This window comes from Poeciliopsis prolifica, unplaced genomic scaffold (assembly GCF_027474105.1).
Source record: "Poeciliopsis prolifica strain line A6 unplaced genomic scaffold, Auburn_PproV2 SCAFFOLD017, whole genome shotgun sequence".
Taxonomy (NCBI): Eukaryota; Metazoa; Chordata; class Actinopteri; order Cyprinodontiformes; family Poeciliidae; genus Poeciliopsis; species Poeciliopsis prolifica.
In genome coordinates, this window is record NW_026562392.1 from 10,372,483 (window position 1) to 10,390,936 (window position 18,454).

Consider the following 18,454-nt stretch of genomic DNA (forward strand, 5'->3'; position numbering starts at 1 on the left):
GACGTCGAGACCACAGAGCACGCTCTCCCACGCAGCTCACTGTACACGTCGTTCACAGTCGGCTGCTTTGTATTTAGCTTTTCCTCTGTCACGGTGCAAACAAAGGAATGTGCTTGCTGCAACACCGTGATGAGAGAAGTGCGTTCACTTCACTGAATAAATATGGAAAGATACAAAAGCTCTGTTGGTGTGAGCTATATTTTGAAAAAATTCAATATCATTCAATCTTTCATGATGAATTAAATTTTCGTGCAGGTTCTTGCAAACAGGTAACAGAGTTTAAAATAACAAAGCATTGAAACTCTGCGTTCTCATGCTGGTCAGTGGACTCCCCTACAGTTTTTACCTTATAACAGCAATTACTTTTGCACAGTTATTTTTATTTTTGCTGAAGTTATCGTTTTTCTGTGAAGTCACCCTTGTGGATTCCTCCCACATGATGGGAAAACCAGTAGTAGTTCCTCTTTTTTTTGCAGCTGTTCTGTGCAAAAGCCACAACAGGTTCTCCCTTCTGGCTTCATACATGACCCTGGCGCCGTGACTTATCGCCACATCTCGGCAACCTGCCGCGATGTTAATTCAAGCTGTCGCCGCTTGAACTGCTGCCTGGACAAACATGCAACGGCGAGTCAACAGGTGAAAACTTGGCCTGAGAGCGTTCAAATACGACGACCAAGCTCACAGAACATGTCAACACGGCCTCCTTCTGATTGCAGAGTTTACTCAAAACTAGACTGGTCCAAGTAATTGCTACCTGCGGTAATAAACAACTCAATTTAAATAGCGTACATTTAAAGTTTACTCTGCCTCCTCCACGTCAAGCCCCCGCTCCCCGTTGTGCTTGGTGCCATGCAGCATTAGCAGGCTGTCAGCAGAGACTCTCCTGGAGCATCAATGCCTCGTCAGCTCTCTTTTCGAAGCCGATTCATAGATACATACAGCACCTGCTGTTTTGTTTATGCATTCACTTGACTGGAAGTGGAGGTGAGTGTGAATACAAACAGAAAGTAACAACACGAGGGAAAACAAACTGCACATGTACAAGAGAGTCTCTGAGACAAGACAGAAAAGTTTCACTATAAAATCTCATGATCTATGCAATGACTCTCTCTTGTGCCGTTTGAAACATGTGTGCCTTGGCACACACAAGAAAAGCAGCTCTAAAACAGCATTGGGTAATTCATTTATACACAGTCGTCAAGATAAAAACAAACTGCACCATAATAATAAAATTCTGTACAAATGTGAACCTTAAGCTAGATTCACAGGGCAGTAAACCAACAACAATGTCTTTTGTGACCAACAGGTGATCAATATTAATAGAAAATCTGTTTCAAAGAATGTTGATCATTTCTCTGAACACCGATTCAGAACCACATCTGGGTGATATAGACTAAGCATGAAAGGTTAAGCAATCATTTGATCCTTGTGTGTTAAACCAGGGAGAAAACTAAAACATGCAGATGCCGGCCCTCGAGGACCGACTTTGAACACTACTGCAAAGTGATGCTAAAACATGTAATAAGCTAAATTATCAACAAGTGATATCAAAACAGAGGCTAATGCTAGTGTTAGCCAAGGGCTTTAGCTAACTGCTCAACACAGAAATATTCCCAGCCAAAGGATGACGTAAATTTACTTAGAAACAAGTGATGGTCAAAACTATGCTTAAGGTGTCATATCGACATTACAGCTTTTGAAAACTTGTTGGGAAAGCATAGTAGGACTGTGCTGCAAAAACTTTACTTGCGAAGAAATATTTGTCCCTGTCACAAAAAACAGTTACCTCAAAACTCCATGCAAAACCATATGCTGGGATTTGAACCAGCATACACTGCAAGGCTTCTAACTTGAAGCCAATAAAGGGAGTTTTCCAAGCTATTTGGTGGGTGAATCACTAAATAGCCTGCTGCTATTTGGTGATTACTACATGCTATTTTACTGGAGCACATGTAGATTTCAAAAGTGAATTTGCAGGACTCTGTCATGACCCAATGTAATAGAAAGTGGGTAGCTAATAGGTACTTATAGGACCTAAATAATCACACTGTTCAAGCTGTGGCCACCTTATTTTTACATCAACAGTCCTCACTTGCACACAGTTTTACTCTACTGTAAACACAAGGCTTATGATGTCAAGATAAGAGCCAAATTTTGTTGTCTGCTTATAATAACACAATCTTAGTGACAGCCAGAGATAAACCCCCCTGTTTCTGCACCACAACTTGAACTTGAGCTGCATCACACAAGACAGTAAAGTGGAGATTATTTGTGACTGCCTAACTCTTCATGCCTCTATTAAAAGCATGGAAAACCCCAATGTGCCGGCACTGTAACTAAAATATGGCCCAAGCTACTGCAACCAACTGGCCCACTTTGAGTTAGCAGACTTACAAAAATGTGTCAACAACAGCTCCATTTATCTCCAGGAGGCGAAGTTTTACTCGACAAAGGGACAGGACCACACTTAACTATACTGTCTTATTTAAAGACGTTAACAAGAATTATCGTCACTGCAAACCCAGACAGTTAGAGAGGGTGATAAAAATGTGTTTTAAACACAGTCTCCAGGGAATTATATGCTGGCCAACAAAACCATAATGTAAAATGATGAACTGTATTTTTGGCTATCAAGCACAAAAGGTCATTTGACCTATATTAGGAATTGCAGCATGCCTTTGTCCAGTTGTAATCGCCTTGAAAAGATCTGATCTAGGAGAAATAAAACCTCCCCGAACCACAGGCACTCCCTCTGCTCCTTCCTCTGCTACCGTCCCACTCATCCTGAGAGCTGCATCATCCTGCCTGCAAGCCTGATCATTTGAATATAACAGAGAGAAAAAAGAAGGGTTTGCTGAAAATAGATGCTGTCTGAAAAGTGTACTGCAACCACAAACAGAAGGCAAAGGGAAAGAAAGGAATATATTGAGAATAATAAAAAGATATGGAGAGGAATCAACACATTAATGTAGGATAGGTGGCCGAGTAAATTGATTTTCTGCTACTTCTTGCCTAGTAATAATAGCTGATTCAATGCAATCCATGCTTTACTGGTTTTCATGTCTAGTAATCCATATAATTCATTATACCTGTATTACCTCTAGAAATAATCCCTCTTAAGGAAGTGCAGGTCACTAAATAATACACCAATGTGAAACTAGGTACATAACTAAGTCAATTAACTATCCCTGCCACAACAAAACTTAAAAATATATAGGAAATTACATTTAAGACCAGATAAGATATAAAAAACCTTTAAAATATAACCAAACTTTAAGCAGCAGTGTCACTGTTTAATTTTTTTTCCTTTTTCTATAATTAATAATCACCTCGCCATATTTCCATGTAATTTCAATGCTCAATATAGAAGTAGGCAACTAATTATTAGCTAATTTCTAATTAGTAATAAAAACAGAGCCAAATTTTTAGCAACTTCAAGCAGTTGGCATTCCAAGGTGAATGAATCTGCTGCCTACGCCTCCAGCGTTCATTAGGTAAGAGGTACAGTACGTCCTGGACGAGTCGCCAATCCATCACAGAGCTTTGACCCAATAACGAATGAATTAGAGTACCAATAAGATAAGAAATATGCAAAGCATGAAAGAGCTCATTTCACCTCCATTAAAAATCTATTTTTGAAAAAATGCAATAAAATGTATCTCAGTATAATTGGTCGACATGTGTGGATGATGGGCTTCAGTTGATCAAGAGAAAGCATAGTGTTGGTGGATACATACGCCTAAAAACTGATTAAAAACACTGCAGTTTGACCAAGTAAGGTGAGAGATAACAGAGATAACAATTTTAGTTCTCCAGTTTCCAGAAAAAACAGATCTCTCGTTATACATTATAGAACATGCTAATTTTTAAGCTTATAAAAAGCCAATTTTGGTGTCAAATGCCAAACAAAATGGTCAGAAACAAAATTGATATATAATAATTGATATGAAATAATGTCAAACAGGAACACAAATAATTTCACATTTCTATTTCCCCGTTTCTGGCTTTCTGAAACATACTACCAAAATAAATAAAAAGCCGATATTTCTTTGTGGTTAGAGCCGACAAAATCTTGACACATATGAACATTTTACAGCAACAATGCTTAGAAGTGTATCTTCTCTTGTCCCAGAAAGGATCATGGCTTATGTCAGACCACTAATATTCCTCCATAGGAGGTCTGGCTATGCAAAAACTACAAGTAATGAGGTCAGAAAATGCAACACCTTCAGTAGGTCAGCTACTTTGTCCAAACATAATTAAACGTAGCCCGACTCTCAAAATAATTTTTCTAAGCTATAGAAACTCATTTAGAAAACCATGAAAAGCTGACAAGGAAGTCATAAGGCTGAGGCCGACAAAATGTAAACAAATTGAAAGGTGTGCCCTCCAGTGAGAAGTTAAAGCAAGAGGAGAAAGTCTATTTGGAATATGTCAAAAATCTAATCTGGCGTCTCACTCCTGTTCATTACTGATGCTGAATACGAGCTGCAAATCCTTCAGCTGTGCATATCATCACAGATTACCAGTATTAGAACAAATGCAGCAAAGGGGGAGTTAAACAGCAAGCTGTGTGCAGCGTGTGTGTGTGCTCGCAAGCACACACGTGCTGTAATTGCAGCAAAACTCTGTAAACACAGAAATTTTCTGAACACACACTGACTTATTTACAAGCAAAATCTCTTAGACCAAGACTCAAAAACCACCAGATTTTGTGTTGCTCATTGTGGTTTGGCAGGTTGTCAATGAGTGCCTGAACAGAGAACAGTGAACTGTGAAAAGGGTGTTTGCTGATATATTTAGACGTGAGAATCGGCGTGTCTTCTGTTTGAAAAGTTTGAAAGTTCTTTAGTAAAACATTTTTGGAGTTTTATTTTGAATGTGCAAAAACACACCTGAATCAAATTTAAGGCTGGTTACATAGCTTTGCCAAACTTGAGGGTTTGCTGATGATGTAGTCTAGTGATTTTAGTGTGTAGGAACAGAGACGGTCCTAAACGTTGCAGGGCAGTAGACCCCAGTGCTAAACCAAAGTATAAAAAATGTGGCAAATGAGAGACAAAACTAAATATAGCAGTCTGTTCAGAGTGAAAAACTGTACTGAGGGTAATCTGATAAGAGAGAAGTTACACAGAAAGGCAATAAACTGCATTACAGGGATTGATGAGGTGAAACCCTGATGACACTAACAAAGCGAGCCGCTGCTTCCGCAGTTTCATCTCTTGAGCAACCAACGTCTGACTTGTGTTCTGGAGATGCTGATAACATGACAGACCGGCTGAGGGAAAACACAGGCTACGGCCAATGAAAGAAATACTGTTACAACAGGGACAGCTCGCTCTCACAAGACCATCCATCCCACAGGCTGACAAAGACACATTATGCTTTTGCACTGACAGAAAAAGGAAAAACAACAACAACAACAAAAAACTGCAGAAGCATTAACCATAACAACTTAACTCATGATTTACAACCTTACTGCAAAGATGGTCGTAAAGCTAACATTGAAAACATGCTTCTTCACACCACGGCAACAATGCCTTTGTGTGTTTCATGCTCTTATGCTTGGGTGAATTGATTTCTCCACTTTACACCCATCAACTCTCCTGTCCTCTCACAACACAGTTCTCACCAGGGCTCCTCTCTCTCATCTCCCACCGCTGTGTAATTTGGGCACTCCCACTGTAATGGACACCCTACTCTGGGGCAATGAGTGGGAATCCAGCGCCGCCGCTGCCCCGATGCAACGATGCACAGAAAGAATCCCAATGAGAGCTGTACCCACACTGACGCACTCTGAAGATGGAAAAGAAGAAATGAGAAGTCTTTCAGATGACAGAGAACAAAAAGAAAAGAGTGCTTCGCTGCCAGGTGTGCACCAGCCTGGAGTGTCCTTGTGGCTGCGGTTGTCAGAGTGAAAAATTACGTCTTGGCCGAAGTCAGAGAAGAACACAACATGTCCTTCCTCTATACCATCCCCCTGGCCCAGCAAGCTGTCAATCAGCTGACACCGGGGCGAAGGCAGGGTCCTCGGAGGACAAAGGCAGCGCCATTAAGCATATTAAAGTTGCAGAGTGTTGATGAAAAACTGAATGCAGTGACTAAGCTGGCCTTTCTCCCTTGTGGCGTGCTGACACTGCAACACAGGGAACAGGGAGGAGGCGGCAGACTACCTGGACGCAAACACACCGACTGCTGATCGAGGTGGCTGACAAGGACAGGATTACATAATTAAAGCAATCTAACTCCTCAGACTGAGGAAGAGCTTCTTACAGGAAGCTTCATATGCAATATCTCTCCATAGCTATTGTTAGAGCAGCTATGGCTAACTAATGGCATAATTCATTTCAGCCAGTCCATTTAATTTTACTGCCTCGTGTCTCCAACTAATACTGAGACATGTTACGGAGCAGTAAAACCTGCTCTGTTTAAATAGGTGCAGGTTATGTTAAAGATGAGTAAACATTACTCCAATAGAGGAGAGGATAACAGCAAGAGAAGGTTTAGGAAGAAACAAACAATTACTGGTCTGTTGTTACATCCATGCAGCCATGTATCTATAATACATCTTCTATTCACGAGCCATTAATCCATTCATTTTTCATTCATACGTCCATCCATCTCTTCATCCAATCATGGATTCATTCGTCAATCTATTCTAAAATGTCTGGTTTTCAGAGGTTTCTTGTTCAAACCACTCCTAAATGTGGAAAATTTTTTATGCATACATACACGTCGACTGCACAATCTCAACATTTGATTCTGGGAAAAAAAATAATAAATAAATAAATAAATAAATGTAAAATAACAACGCATGTAAACTCTGGCCAAGTTCTGCTAACCACAACGTTAATTGGAGTAAAAGTTGTAATCAAGGGATGAAGATTCAGTTTGCCACTTTCCAGGGGCCTGAAGCTCCTGAAACATGATTATTGTTCTGTTTCAACGTTTTGCCAGCAAAGCTGATTAGAGGATTTTTAATCGTGCTACTGTTCAGTCAAAACAAAGTGCTGCATTGAGACTGAGTTTTAGTTTTAGGAGCCTTTTTCTCATCAGTAAAGTAAAAAAAACACTTTTTTTCCCCATGCAAACCTTAACTATTTACCTTCTCTTAGTTTATCCTCAGCACCTTATCCATCTTTGGAAATCAAAGGCTGATGAAAACATTGCCTTCAACATCTAGCAGCAGAGGATAAACATCTAGCCCTACGATGAGAGGCAAACTCTCCCCCTATCATCCCCATCATCTGTTTATTTTCTCAATTACGCTCTGTGAGTCTGTGTCAGCAGCTTTGGGGGTTTTGCTCTTGCAAGAGGCAGGAGGGGGAGAAGAGAGGATCCTCTCCAGGGGTGCAGAAGTTTGCAGAGACTGCATGTTGCAGATAGAGTATGTATCTGTGAGACTGTGGCACTTGAAAAGAAAAAAAAATATTTTAAAGTGTCTCTATTTTCTACAAATCACTAATCTCTGAAGTGAAGGATTTCAAATTTTTTTATGTCAATTTTTTATATATGTATTAAATTGCTTGCACAGTTCTTAGTTCTTTTCAGACAATAAGAATTATTTATAAATTGAAGTTCTTAGACAATAAAGACTTCAATAAGAATTGATGGTCAATAATTTTACAGTTCAACATATTTGTAGCTGTAAATCTCTAACAACTGTAAAAAAAAAACAACAATAAAAAATCTCCATTAAAGTCTAGCATTTGCAGGCTGTTCAGGTACAAGGAAGGCAGTGAATGTGTAAAATCTTTAACATTTCTACGAGAAATGAAGGTGTTCTTTAGTACCAATAATTCATCACTTGCAAAAGTCCAACAACCAAAACAAAATAGTCTGCACTTTGAGTTAGGAGTGGCTGCGGTGAAGTTACCACAGTAACTTTTCTTCAGTAATGATTTTACTTTGATTCATGGTTTGTTGGCATTTGGTTAGATTTTGCCACTATTGAGGTTTGGTTTAAAACTGACTTATTTGTAGTTCACAAAATTCAGTGTGAGCAAAGAATCGATTGTTTAAAATTGGCAAGACATACATAAATTACAATGCAAAAAAAAATCTTCTTACAGTTGGATTAACTAAATTGACCAGTTTCCAGATAATTATGCATTACTGAATAAATTACTGAAAGTTGGGTATGGAAATAAAGCTTTAAATTTCAGATTTTCAGCCAGTAAACAACTTCACTGTTAAGTTGTACTAAACTAAACTAAAGTAAACATTTCCTTCACAGTTTTTTAATAAATCTGGACTGCATTTGGTCACGTGGAGCTAAAAACTGAAATGGATCATTTTACTCTCAACAGTGATTATTAAAACTCAATTTGAAATTTGTAAAACCTGTTGTAAAAACACAAAATGGAAGTATATCAAAAACTTTTTAAACATTTGGATTAACTTGAATCAGACAAAAATAAGAAACCTCAATATATGGACCAGTCATCCGTGGACTGCATTGAACAGTTTGTATCTGACTCAATAATTTTAAAATGAAATGAAAACTAGAGATCTGTGGATTTCTAAAAGAAATATTCTCCTTCTTATAAAACTTGTACTGCATCTTATCGTCTTGTCTTGTCAACTGGATGTATATTTACTCTCCTGACATTAACAATCGAGAAAAATAATTGATGGCTCAGATTAGCTATGAGTTATTACACTTCCTGCAATCAATACATGGGGCCTAATTGCCTGACTCCTGCAATCTGAGTCTTGTTTATCCTCCAATGTGATTTCTTTCTGTCAAATACCCTATTTGGACACTAAAGTTTAAAACCATCATATTGCTATGCGCATGTTTTAGAACTTCATCATTCCCCACTAATGTTACCATTATGGTCTCATGTGCACGAGATAAGTTCAGACTGTTTGAAAAAACATCAGACCACAAACATTTTCATCAGGATGTTACATCAGAACATGACTGCCAGTCTGATTCTTAAAGCACAGGGGCAGCCTGTGTCCTGTCCAACCCGAGCCTCTGCAGGAAGCGTGTCTGTAGGAATGCTCATGCAAATATTGACCTTCAATTAGATGAAACAGACACCCAAACTCAGGGCCCGGAATATGAAGGGATCAGCAAAAACATTGGACACATAAACAGCTACAGAACATGCTGTATAAACATACAGTGTACAGATTGTGCTCAAACACATCATGTATAAATGCACCGTCCTTTGCAGTGAACATACATCAAATAGGAGACAAGTGCAAAGCCCAAAGGCTTACTAAGCAAGGCTTTCCATCCTCAGACAGGATATCAGTAGAGCATCAGGAGCAACACGAAACCACAACAATGATTACACATTTCTTTTGTAGCAGAAACAGATGAGAATCTGTGGAGTTTGTCTGCTTTTTCAGGGAGGAAATATAAAAAAAATAAGAGCTTCCACGCTGATGGCAGTCGACCACACTGCTGCATAGTTAACAACATATAAGGAGAGGAGATGGGCTGCAAGGTGGCACAGTTGGCAGCACTATTGCCTTGCAGCAAGAAGGTTCCAGGTTGGATTCCTGGCCCAGGGTCTTTCTGTATGGAGTTTGTATGTTCTCCCTGTGCATGCAATGGTTCTCTCCGGGTACTCCTGCTTCCTCCTACAGTCCAAAAACATGACTGTCAGGTTAACTGATCTCTCTAAATTCTCCTTAGATGTGAGTGTGTGCGTGCATGGTTGTTTGTCCCGTCTGTCTCTGTGTTGCCCTGTGACCTGTCCAGGGTGACCCCCACCTCTCGACTGAAGATAGGCACCAGACCCCAATGGGATAGGGGTGTAAGAAAATGGATGGATGGATAAAAAGAGATGTTCTTCACAAGGCCTTCCTTGACAATGTTGGGCTACACTTTCCACAAGAGCCAAAAACATATGAACATACCTTGGAAAATTATTAATACCTCTTGTACAGCTCCAATAATTTTCATTTTTTAAGGCTTTCCCTTTATTTGCTGATTGCACAGGGTTCTATTTATGGGTATCTGATTAGAGGAGACTGAATACAAATGCATGCCACACTTTTCAGAGTCTCTATTTTCACAAATAAGTATAATTTACCCTCACTTTACAGTTATCAGCTATTGTGTGTTGTCACATCAAATTGCAATGAAATATGCAAAAGTCAGTAGCTGTAATGAGACAAAATCCCTTTAAAAAGGGAAGGAAAATGATCACGTTTGCTGGGCAGTGCACATTTCAGTCCAAGCATTGAGGATAAAACTTGAACGCCATAATAACCAGTGAGTCAAGAGATCAGACTATAGTCTCGCCCCCGAAAAAATAACAAGAAGCTGGCCTCTGAGCTCCCTATAAGCCTCCACAGTTCAGAGCCTGGAGGCCCCACAGGTAAGAGACTGTTCCTCAAGGCTGAACATGGCACGCAGCAGCCTGCCAGTACCAAGAGTCAGACAAAACAAATCTGGATTTTATTGAAGGCTGCTCCACGGATTTCTCAGAGCTTTTAAAAACGCACAGCTGAAGGAGGGGCGGTGAGCTGCTGGTGGTGCTGGTTTTGGATCTGTGGGGTTAGTTCAGCCTCTCTGCCTCAGCGACAGAAACTCGGCGGGGGGTCAGGGGGATTGCACCGGAGCATCGCCTGCTGCCTTGATTTGCTCAGCAGATCCGCGGCAAGGTTGGGAGGATTTCTACTCCGAAAGCTCTCTTAGCCTCCCACAGAGCAGAAATCCCCTCCAATCCTCACTTGCAGTTTCTGCGGGGGTACCGAAACATACGACTCCTTCAGAGAGAGAGAGAGACAGAGAGAGGAGTAGAGCTGGATTTTGCAGAAGATAAACAAAAGTAAACATCTTTAAATTTAAACAATACAATCAATTGTTGTGCTGCTTGTCTCTCTCCTTCCTCATGGACTGGCCAAGCAGTTCTGCAGGCACCGGCACCGGCATGTTAATGCTATAAAACGAAACAGATGAAGATCCTAATGGATGATGCAGCCAGGGGATTTCAGGGAAGTTAGACCAAAGGTAAACAGCTGCCCTCTTTGCAGGTGTTTGCTCAATGAGCACACATTAAGGTTGTGAAGAAGCATCTGGAGACTGTAATCTTCACAGAGACCCTCTCTCTCAAAAGGCGTGGTCCGAGAAGTGCCATGGGACCCAGAGCAGGAATACTTGAGATTTAGAAGAGGAAGTGATATCCTGTTCTGATACCTCCTCTGGATCATCCTGCAGAACAAAGACTGCATCTTCCATGACAATGTGCAGCCCTGCAAGAGCTTTACCAAAGTTTTAACACCCTTTTGAACCTCTCCATGTTTTTTTCATGTTGCAGAGAAACAACTTTTGACGTGTAGTTCATAGGAGTTTTATCAACAGGAATTAAATCCAGTTAAAATAACTTCATGCAGCAATTATCTAACAACCACATCAAGCCAAGTCATTTGTGGAACCACCTTTCGCCGCAATTATAGCTGAAAGTCTTTAGGGTGTCTCTCCACTACTAAATCTTTGTTTAATTCATCTTTGTAAAATATTTGAAGCTCAGCCAAAGCAAATAGACCGTGCTGAGCTGATAGCATGTCTGGGCGGCAATTTTCAAGCCTTGCCATAAATTATCAATTTGGCTCATTCTGCCTTAGGATTGTTGACCTGCTTGTGGTTATATGTGAACCCCAAACTCGAGTTTTTGTAGAGTCTTAGTTTTTCCCCCACATTTTAAAATGTTGCCCTTAATCAAAAAGTACTTTGTTTTTTATTATAGGCAATAAACACATGTGCCACATGTTTTGAATCCCTGCTGCTCCTTCAGAGTTACCATTGGTCTCTTGGCTGCCTCTTATTTCACTCCATTCCTTGGCCTGTCAGCATCCATGACTTGATAGGTTTGTAGTATTAATTTCCATTTTGGGACGATGGATTGAACAGTGCTGTGTGAGAATGCTTGGGACTTAATGTTGCTTTAAACCTCTCCACAACTTAACCTTTGGCCTATCTGGTTTGTCCTATGATGAATGCCACTCTTCTTTTTTTTTTTTTTTTTTTTTTTGTAAAAAAAACAACAAAAAACCCCCACAAATATCACTTTCCTCCCACTTCACAGTTAAATGGCTGGTTTATTTCATAGACCAGCCATTTAATGCTGGTCTATTAAATAAAACTCAAATAAAATAAAATTGCGTTAATCCCATTTAAAAGGCACTTTAATTGGCTCTGTCAAAAATTATCCTGAACCTTTTTAAAAACGTTGACTTTACATGTTCTCATGCGTTCCTCCCACCCTCAAGTTTCGCAACTCTCACAAGTGATATCGTGACCTATCCCTTTCCAAATATACCTGCGGTGTTCAGCTCAGAGACTTACAATCACACAACAACAAAAACAGTTTCACAACGCCGTCCAATTTGCTAAAAACGTGCCCTCAGTGTTGCCATAAGAAGAAAACAGAGGGATTACAAGATATACAGAAGAGAACAATGCAAAATATAAATCAGGCAACAATTGCATAACTTATGGGCTGGTGCAAAGTTGGCGTTGCTCTGATGTAATAAACATGTGGTCTGTTTTGGAGAAGGAGTGCCATCACAAACGGCAAACTCGCTAACATTCCAGCTGGGTACCGACTGTGCAGGACGAGGTAATGATTAATTCTTACGAAAGGAGTGTGTGAATGAACAGCCGTCCCTTTTTATGAGCTCCTCTGTCCTGCAGAACATGCGCTGCTATGTACATCATTGTGTGCATTCATCGTTACATAACCCCGGGCAAATACGCATGGTGGCAGGCCAGGCATCCGAGCTGTAACACACATCCAGACACCGGCCCATGGCACGCACTCTGAAACTTAATCTGCAGTTCAAGAGGCAGCCAACACCCTGGGCTGAACAAGAGGCGAACAGAAAACTGAACCCCCTTCCACCTCCGACAACTACACACACCCTGACACAATTCGATACAAATATCCTACACACAAACCTGCACCGGTCTTAATAAAGCACCAGCTCGGAGCACCCTGCATGCCTAGGAATAAGATTATTAGGCTAGTGGGACACTTGTGCGGCTGCCAGAATGGCACTCCTGGCCTCCGCTCTGCACTGTGTGCTCGTGTAAATGTGTATCCAATGTCTTGTTCCCGGTTCAGTCTGGTCTCCCAGCACAACAGCGGGCCTATTCTTCAATAGCGCTTTACCGAAAAGGATTAATCAGCGACAGCATGGACACCGAAGGGTTTCGGCCTGCCAGCAAAAGGGATTTTATAACTTAGGTGTGTATCACTGTGTTCTTCTTTTTGTACTGCCATCATTCTTACTGAGCTTCTGACACAGAATGAAAAGTTCAACAGGCTCACACATGCCATTTAGCACTTTGATGAATGTGTCAAGCAAATAAAGAACAGCAGAATGTTAATATTACATGTTATAAAAGAGAATACGCTTCCGCATGAGGAATTCAGACAAATAAGAACAACAGATGAGTTGCAGCCTCTTTGCTCCAGTGAAATTAGTAGCTTTTTTACAGTCATAATGGGAGTCATGTCTGGCAATCTGCTCCAAATACACTCCCATCCTTCCCAAACTTCCCTCCCAGTTGCAATTTTTTTACATTCGAGTCATCAGGCTTCACATCCAACCCCCATTTACTATCAAAGGTTTTGAAGAAAGTACTCATACTCCTTGGTGATTTTTTTTAACATTTTCAAGAAAAGCTTCTGTTCTGCAAATACGCCCGAATGCGTTTTTTGGGGTGTATTTCTGACATTTCTCCATATCTAGGAACTAAATGTGCTCATTTTTGTTGTAAAATAAAATTAAATAATTTAGACTGAACAGAGAGGCTCTTATTCTTATGAATACATTTTCAAGTCTTCCCACACATGATGATTTGGTTCCAAATTATCTTCTCATGTTTCATAATGGGACGGTGTGTGCAAAATTAGTTTTTCACCACACAATATTTGCATGTAGGCAAAAAAGTCTAAAGGAGAATTTTTATATATATTCCAAACACAAAGTGACATTTTATAGGACAGTCAGGTAACTGTGTTATCTTTTGTTTTTGTAAAGATTCTGTATCAACAACAAAAGTCAGATTTGTTTGATTTGACTGTATGACTAACAGCTGTCCTGCCAAGGACACCTGTGGCTCTGGATCTCTGCAGCTCCTCCAGAGTTCACTTCTTGGATCTTTCTCTAATTAATGCAGCCCTGGTAGATTTAGACTATGCTCTAGCACACAGTGTCAGATGATGGATTGAACAGTGACTACTGACTTTACAAGACCTGTTTTGATCTGCAGCTACTAGGGGGAGTGGGAAAAAGTCCAACAACAACAGATGGGCATGCCTGGCTGAATCATGCACTAATCAGTCATGATAAACTTCTGTTTTCATTAAACTACACCTGAGAAAATGCATTGTGCAAGTTTCTGCAGCAGTGAATACCAGTGCAGTTTGTTATGAAACTGTCGCTGCCAAGCTGTTGACAGACAGGTTCATATGAATGATCACGTTCAGTCTCAGCTTTTAAGGTTAGCTGTTGTTGTTAAAGAGCATCCTGCTTTTATCTCAGCGACGCTACAAAGTAATAAAACAAACTTCAAAGTAAGGCTGGCAGAAAACTTTTAACTTCCATCTCTGTCAGTCATAAAAATAATAGCAGCAGCTCCTGGGTCAAAGTATATGAGCAGGATCCATTCCGGCTATTACACAATCTTTCCTATTTGCATGGAAATAGAGAAGTGGCCCCACTCCACCCTCCCCTCGGGACGCCCTGTTAAACAAGTGTCTTTCTTCAGCCAGCAGCACAAGTAGTGGTGGCCCAGGCTGAAGAAGCACACTGCAAGGTTGCTGCTTAGTGCTGATTCAATAAGAAATAATAACATGTTGGTTTCTCTTCATTCGTGGCCCTTCACCGTTACACTCAGTATGTTTTGTTCTGTTGTTTAAAGTATGACAGTATGGGACACGAAGAGAGGAAATGACACAACAGCATCACTGGTGTTTATATCAGTTTCGCTTTTAAAAGGCACGAGCTCGTGACATTGTTTCAAGGAATAACTGGATTTAAGTTTCACTGTTTTCATATAAACTCAGGAAAACATTTTGAATAGTTAACTTGAATGAACAGAATTAGAGATAAAAATAATTTACATTTTAAGTGTAAAGGTTGTGCTTTAGAACTGAGTTGCAATATTCAGAATACATTTTTTTTTCATCAGTGAACTGATAACCTAAACAAAACATATTAAAATCATCGTTCTACCACCACTGTGCTTCACAGATGGGAGAGGGTTCTTATCCAGAAAGGAAGTCTTATTCTGCTCTCCAAGCTGTTATGAGTTAAATCAACATAATTTCATCTGATTTGTCCCTCGTCCAGCTTCCTTGCTAGATCACATGATCTTTGGCTTTCTCCCTGGTCCTCCAACCTGGCAACCCACTGTTTATTACTGTCCTGTGTGTGAAAAACTAAACAAAGTCAAAGACACTCTTAGTTATCCTTGAAGTTAGCCTGTGTTCACTCATGACCTCACAAAGTATGACACATCTTTCTCTAGAAGTACACATTACTCTTCCACCACACCTCGGACGTCTTGGTTTCACTTCTTTTAATCCTGATCTCATGCTCAGTGTGACCAGAAGAGTATCTAAACTCTTTGGAAATGTCTTAGTAATTCTTTCAAGCCAAATAAACATCAACACTCCACCCCATCTCTAAGGGAGAACATATTTTGTGTGCATTCTGATAAGTGCATCCCCTCCAAATGTAATTAGTTATTTTTCAACCCAAGGATAAAATCATATTTAATTTATACATCATTTGGGTAACACATAACTACTTTCTGGTTGAAAATCATAACAAAGGTAGTGATGGGTGTCCAAAAAAGTGGAACCTCATCAGGACGTCTGTGCGAGTCAAACGTGTAAAATTCATATACATAAATGGAACTTGATGACACAGACAAATTATTTCTAACAACTGCAGCTTGAGGCTAATGAAAACCCCTAATCAATAATATTACATAACACCGATAAGGAGATTTTTACTAGATAAATGTTACACTATGGCCATGATAAGACTTACACAACCAGGAAAAAAAGAGTGCTGTCTTTACAGTTGTCAGTGACTCTGTGCATAAGGAGTAAACGTCACAAAAGCTCATTGCTAAAAAGCTTGAATGTTCGAAGGGTTCTGCATCAAAGGACATGGGAAGTTGAGTGGAAGCAAAAGAGTGTGGGAGAAAAAGTGTGGTCACAGTCGTGGCAGGTTGCTTCACCACATCCATGTGAGAGTTGGGAAGACGGGCCTTTTCAAAAGGTTGGGAGAGATTCACAAGGTTTGGATCGAGGCTGAAGTCATGAGTAAAGAGCCGTCACACACATGCAGGGGACACGCTGCGACTGCATTCCAGGTGCTAAGCCTTGAACCAGGGACAATGTCAGAATAGTCTTACCTGGAGAAAAAGGATTTTTTTTACTTTTGTCATGAAAGTAAACTCTAGTGCAAATTAAGACTTTGGAGTAAAAGTGAAGAGGCACAGATTCCACTTGGCTTTACAAATTAAATGTGAAGTTATCACAGAAATGATATACTCTCTTGACCTGAACCCAATAGAACCAATGGAGATGAGATGAGAGACAACAAACCTATGGAGAGCCACAGAGTGTTAACTCCATCAATGCAAAAGAAAAAACCACCAAACACTGAGTGTATATATTGCAGGCTACATGCTTTTTAGTGGGCAGATATTTCTAGAAATAAATAACTAGGAACATTTTCAGAAAAATTGCAATTTTGGGTTTTCATCAGCGGTAAGTAAGCAAGAAAGTAATATAACAAATCTAAATCACTTTTTGGACACAAGTGCTGAAATAAAGGAACTTATTTAAATGCACCTGTAAGCTCAATAAACAAATTATCCTAAGAAAAGTAATATGTCTTTTCTTACTGCTTTTAAAATGTGCTTGCAAATCTGTTCACATAAGGCTTTATTTAGGGGGAAAGTCTTGAAAAATTCTCCCTGGAGGTTCATTTGCATGTTCAACAAGTCCTAAGACCTTATCTCATCATGTGAAGGGAAACCAAAACAAAAGGCTTAGCCCATCCACAATACAGGGACAGACCGACAGAGTAGAAGCATGATGTCATCCTTTACAAATCCACAAAGTGACGGTACAGCCCTTTTTGGACAACCTCACAGGCTGGACCATCTGGATCTGCTTCCTCACACGCGCAGACATAAGATCCGCTGCTTTCCTCGGGATCTGGGATCTTAAGAAGACCGAGCAGGTTGAGTGAAGCTCCATGATGAGACATGTGCCCTGAGCCGCTGCCCAGGCAGCCTGAAATCCAGCTGACCTGCCCTGCCTGCTGCTTAACTCGTCTGGATGCAACATATGTTAAACAGCCAATCAACAAAACAAGCCGCTACAATCAATCCACGCAGCTCAACTTTAACACACAATCAGGCAGAGGAAAGTAAAGGGTGGGATCTGCTCTCAACTTCTCACCCCTCTCTCTCTCTCTTTTTCTCTCCCTTTCTCTGGCAGCCACCGCAGCACAACCGAAACCAACTCCCGCACAGGCAGAAACATTTAGGTTAATATTTACCAGCTCGCTACGACGTGCGCGCTGCAGCCATCTATCCCGAAGCGAAAGGGCCAGAAGTCCGCATTTCCTGGGTTGAGATGCGCCGGACGCGGCGGCTGTGGGGCGCTGCTGTGGACGCGCGGTCGCGTCGCTGTTGGCTGTGCTGGGGCGTTGGGCGCCCGCTGCTGCCGCTGTGTCAGACCGGACGGCGATGCCACGTTCAGCTGATCGCCACAACAAAACAACATCTCGCCCGACGCATCACACACTCCGCGCCCCCCGCACCACCCCGCACGGCAGCTCCCGCTGTGCGCCGCCCTCCTGTCAGCCTCCACCAGTGGACTGGCGCGGCTCATGAATAACCATGAGCTGGCGGCGGAGGCCATTGGCTGGCTGCAGAAGTTCCTGGTTCAGACTATTGTAATTAGCGGGGAGGACTCGGCGTAGTGGGCTCAGGAGTTTTCACACTCGCTGGCTTTGAGGTCGGACTTTAGGCATGTATGGTTCTGGAGTTTGCACGCGTTTTGTTTGTGAATACGACGTAAGAAATTGGAGCTGAAACAGCAGTGGATCAAATGATAAGTAATCATTTTTCTGCAGGACTGAGTTTCCTCTCACTCTCAAACAATTGCCCCATATCCTGTTGGTAGAGCTGAACAATAAATCATCGTTGCAGTATTACTTTTTTGTTTCTATGTAATAGGTCATTCCGATCTTGCTCTTTGCCTACTAGTTAGATTTCCAGATGGAGTTTCAAAAAATGTGCATTAATGCCATAGGTGATCAGCATTCAATATTCACCTGTGATGCGGGATTTTTTTTTTTTTTTTTTTTTTTTTTTTGATGCTTTTGTGGATATTGTGTTTCATAAATGCGACGTTTGAGACAAGAGTTGCTCTTGGTCACTTCACTCTTTCCA

At 40.8% G+C, this 18,454-nt stretch overlaps 1 protein-coding gene across 1 annotated transcript in view; it reads right to left on the minus strand.

Moving 5' to 3' along the window:
* The window catches only part of LOC129367466 (transcription factor HIVEP3), a 46,678-nt gene extending 28,643 nt beyond the window's left edge, over nucleotides 1–18,035 (minus strand). The window contains 1 exon segment of the mRNA XM_055041901.1: nucleotides 17,557–18,035. The gene's annotated coding sequence lies outside the window, so the exon portion shown is untranslated.
* Between the last annotated feature and the right edge of the window lie 419 nt (nucleotides 18,036–18,454).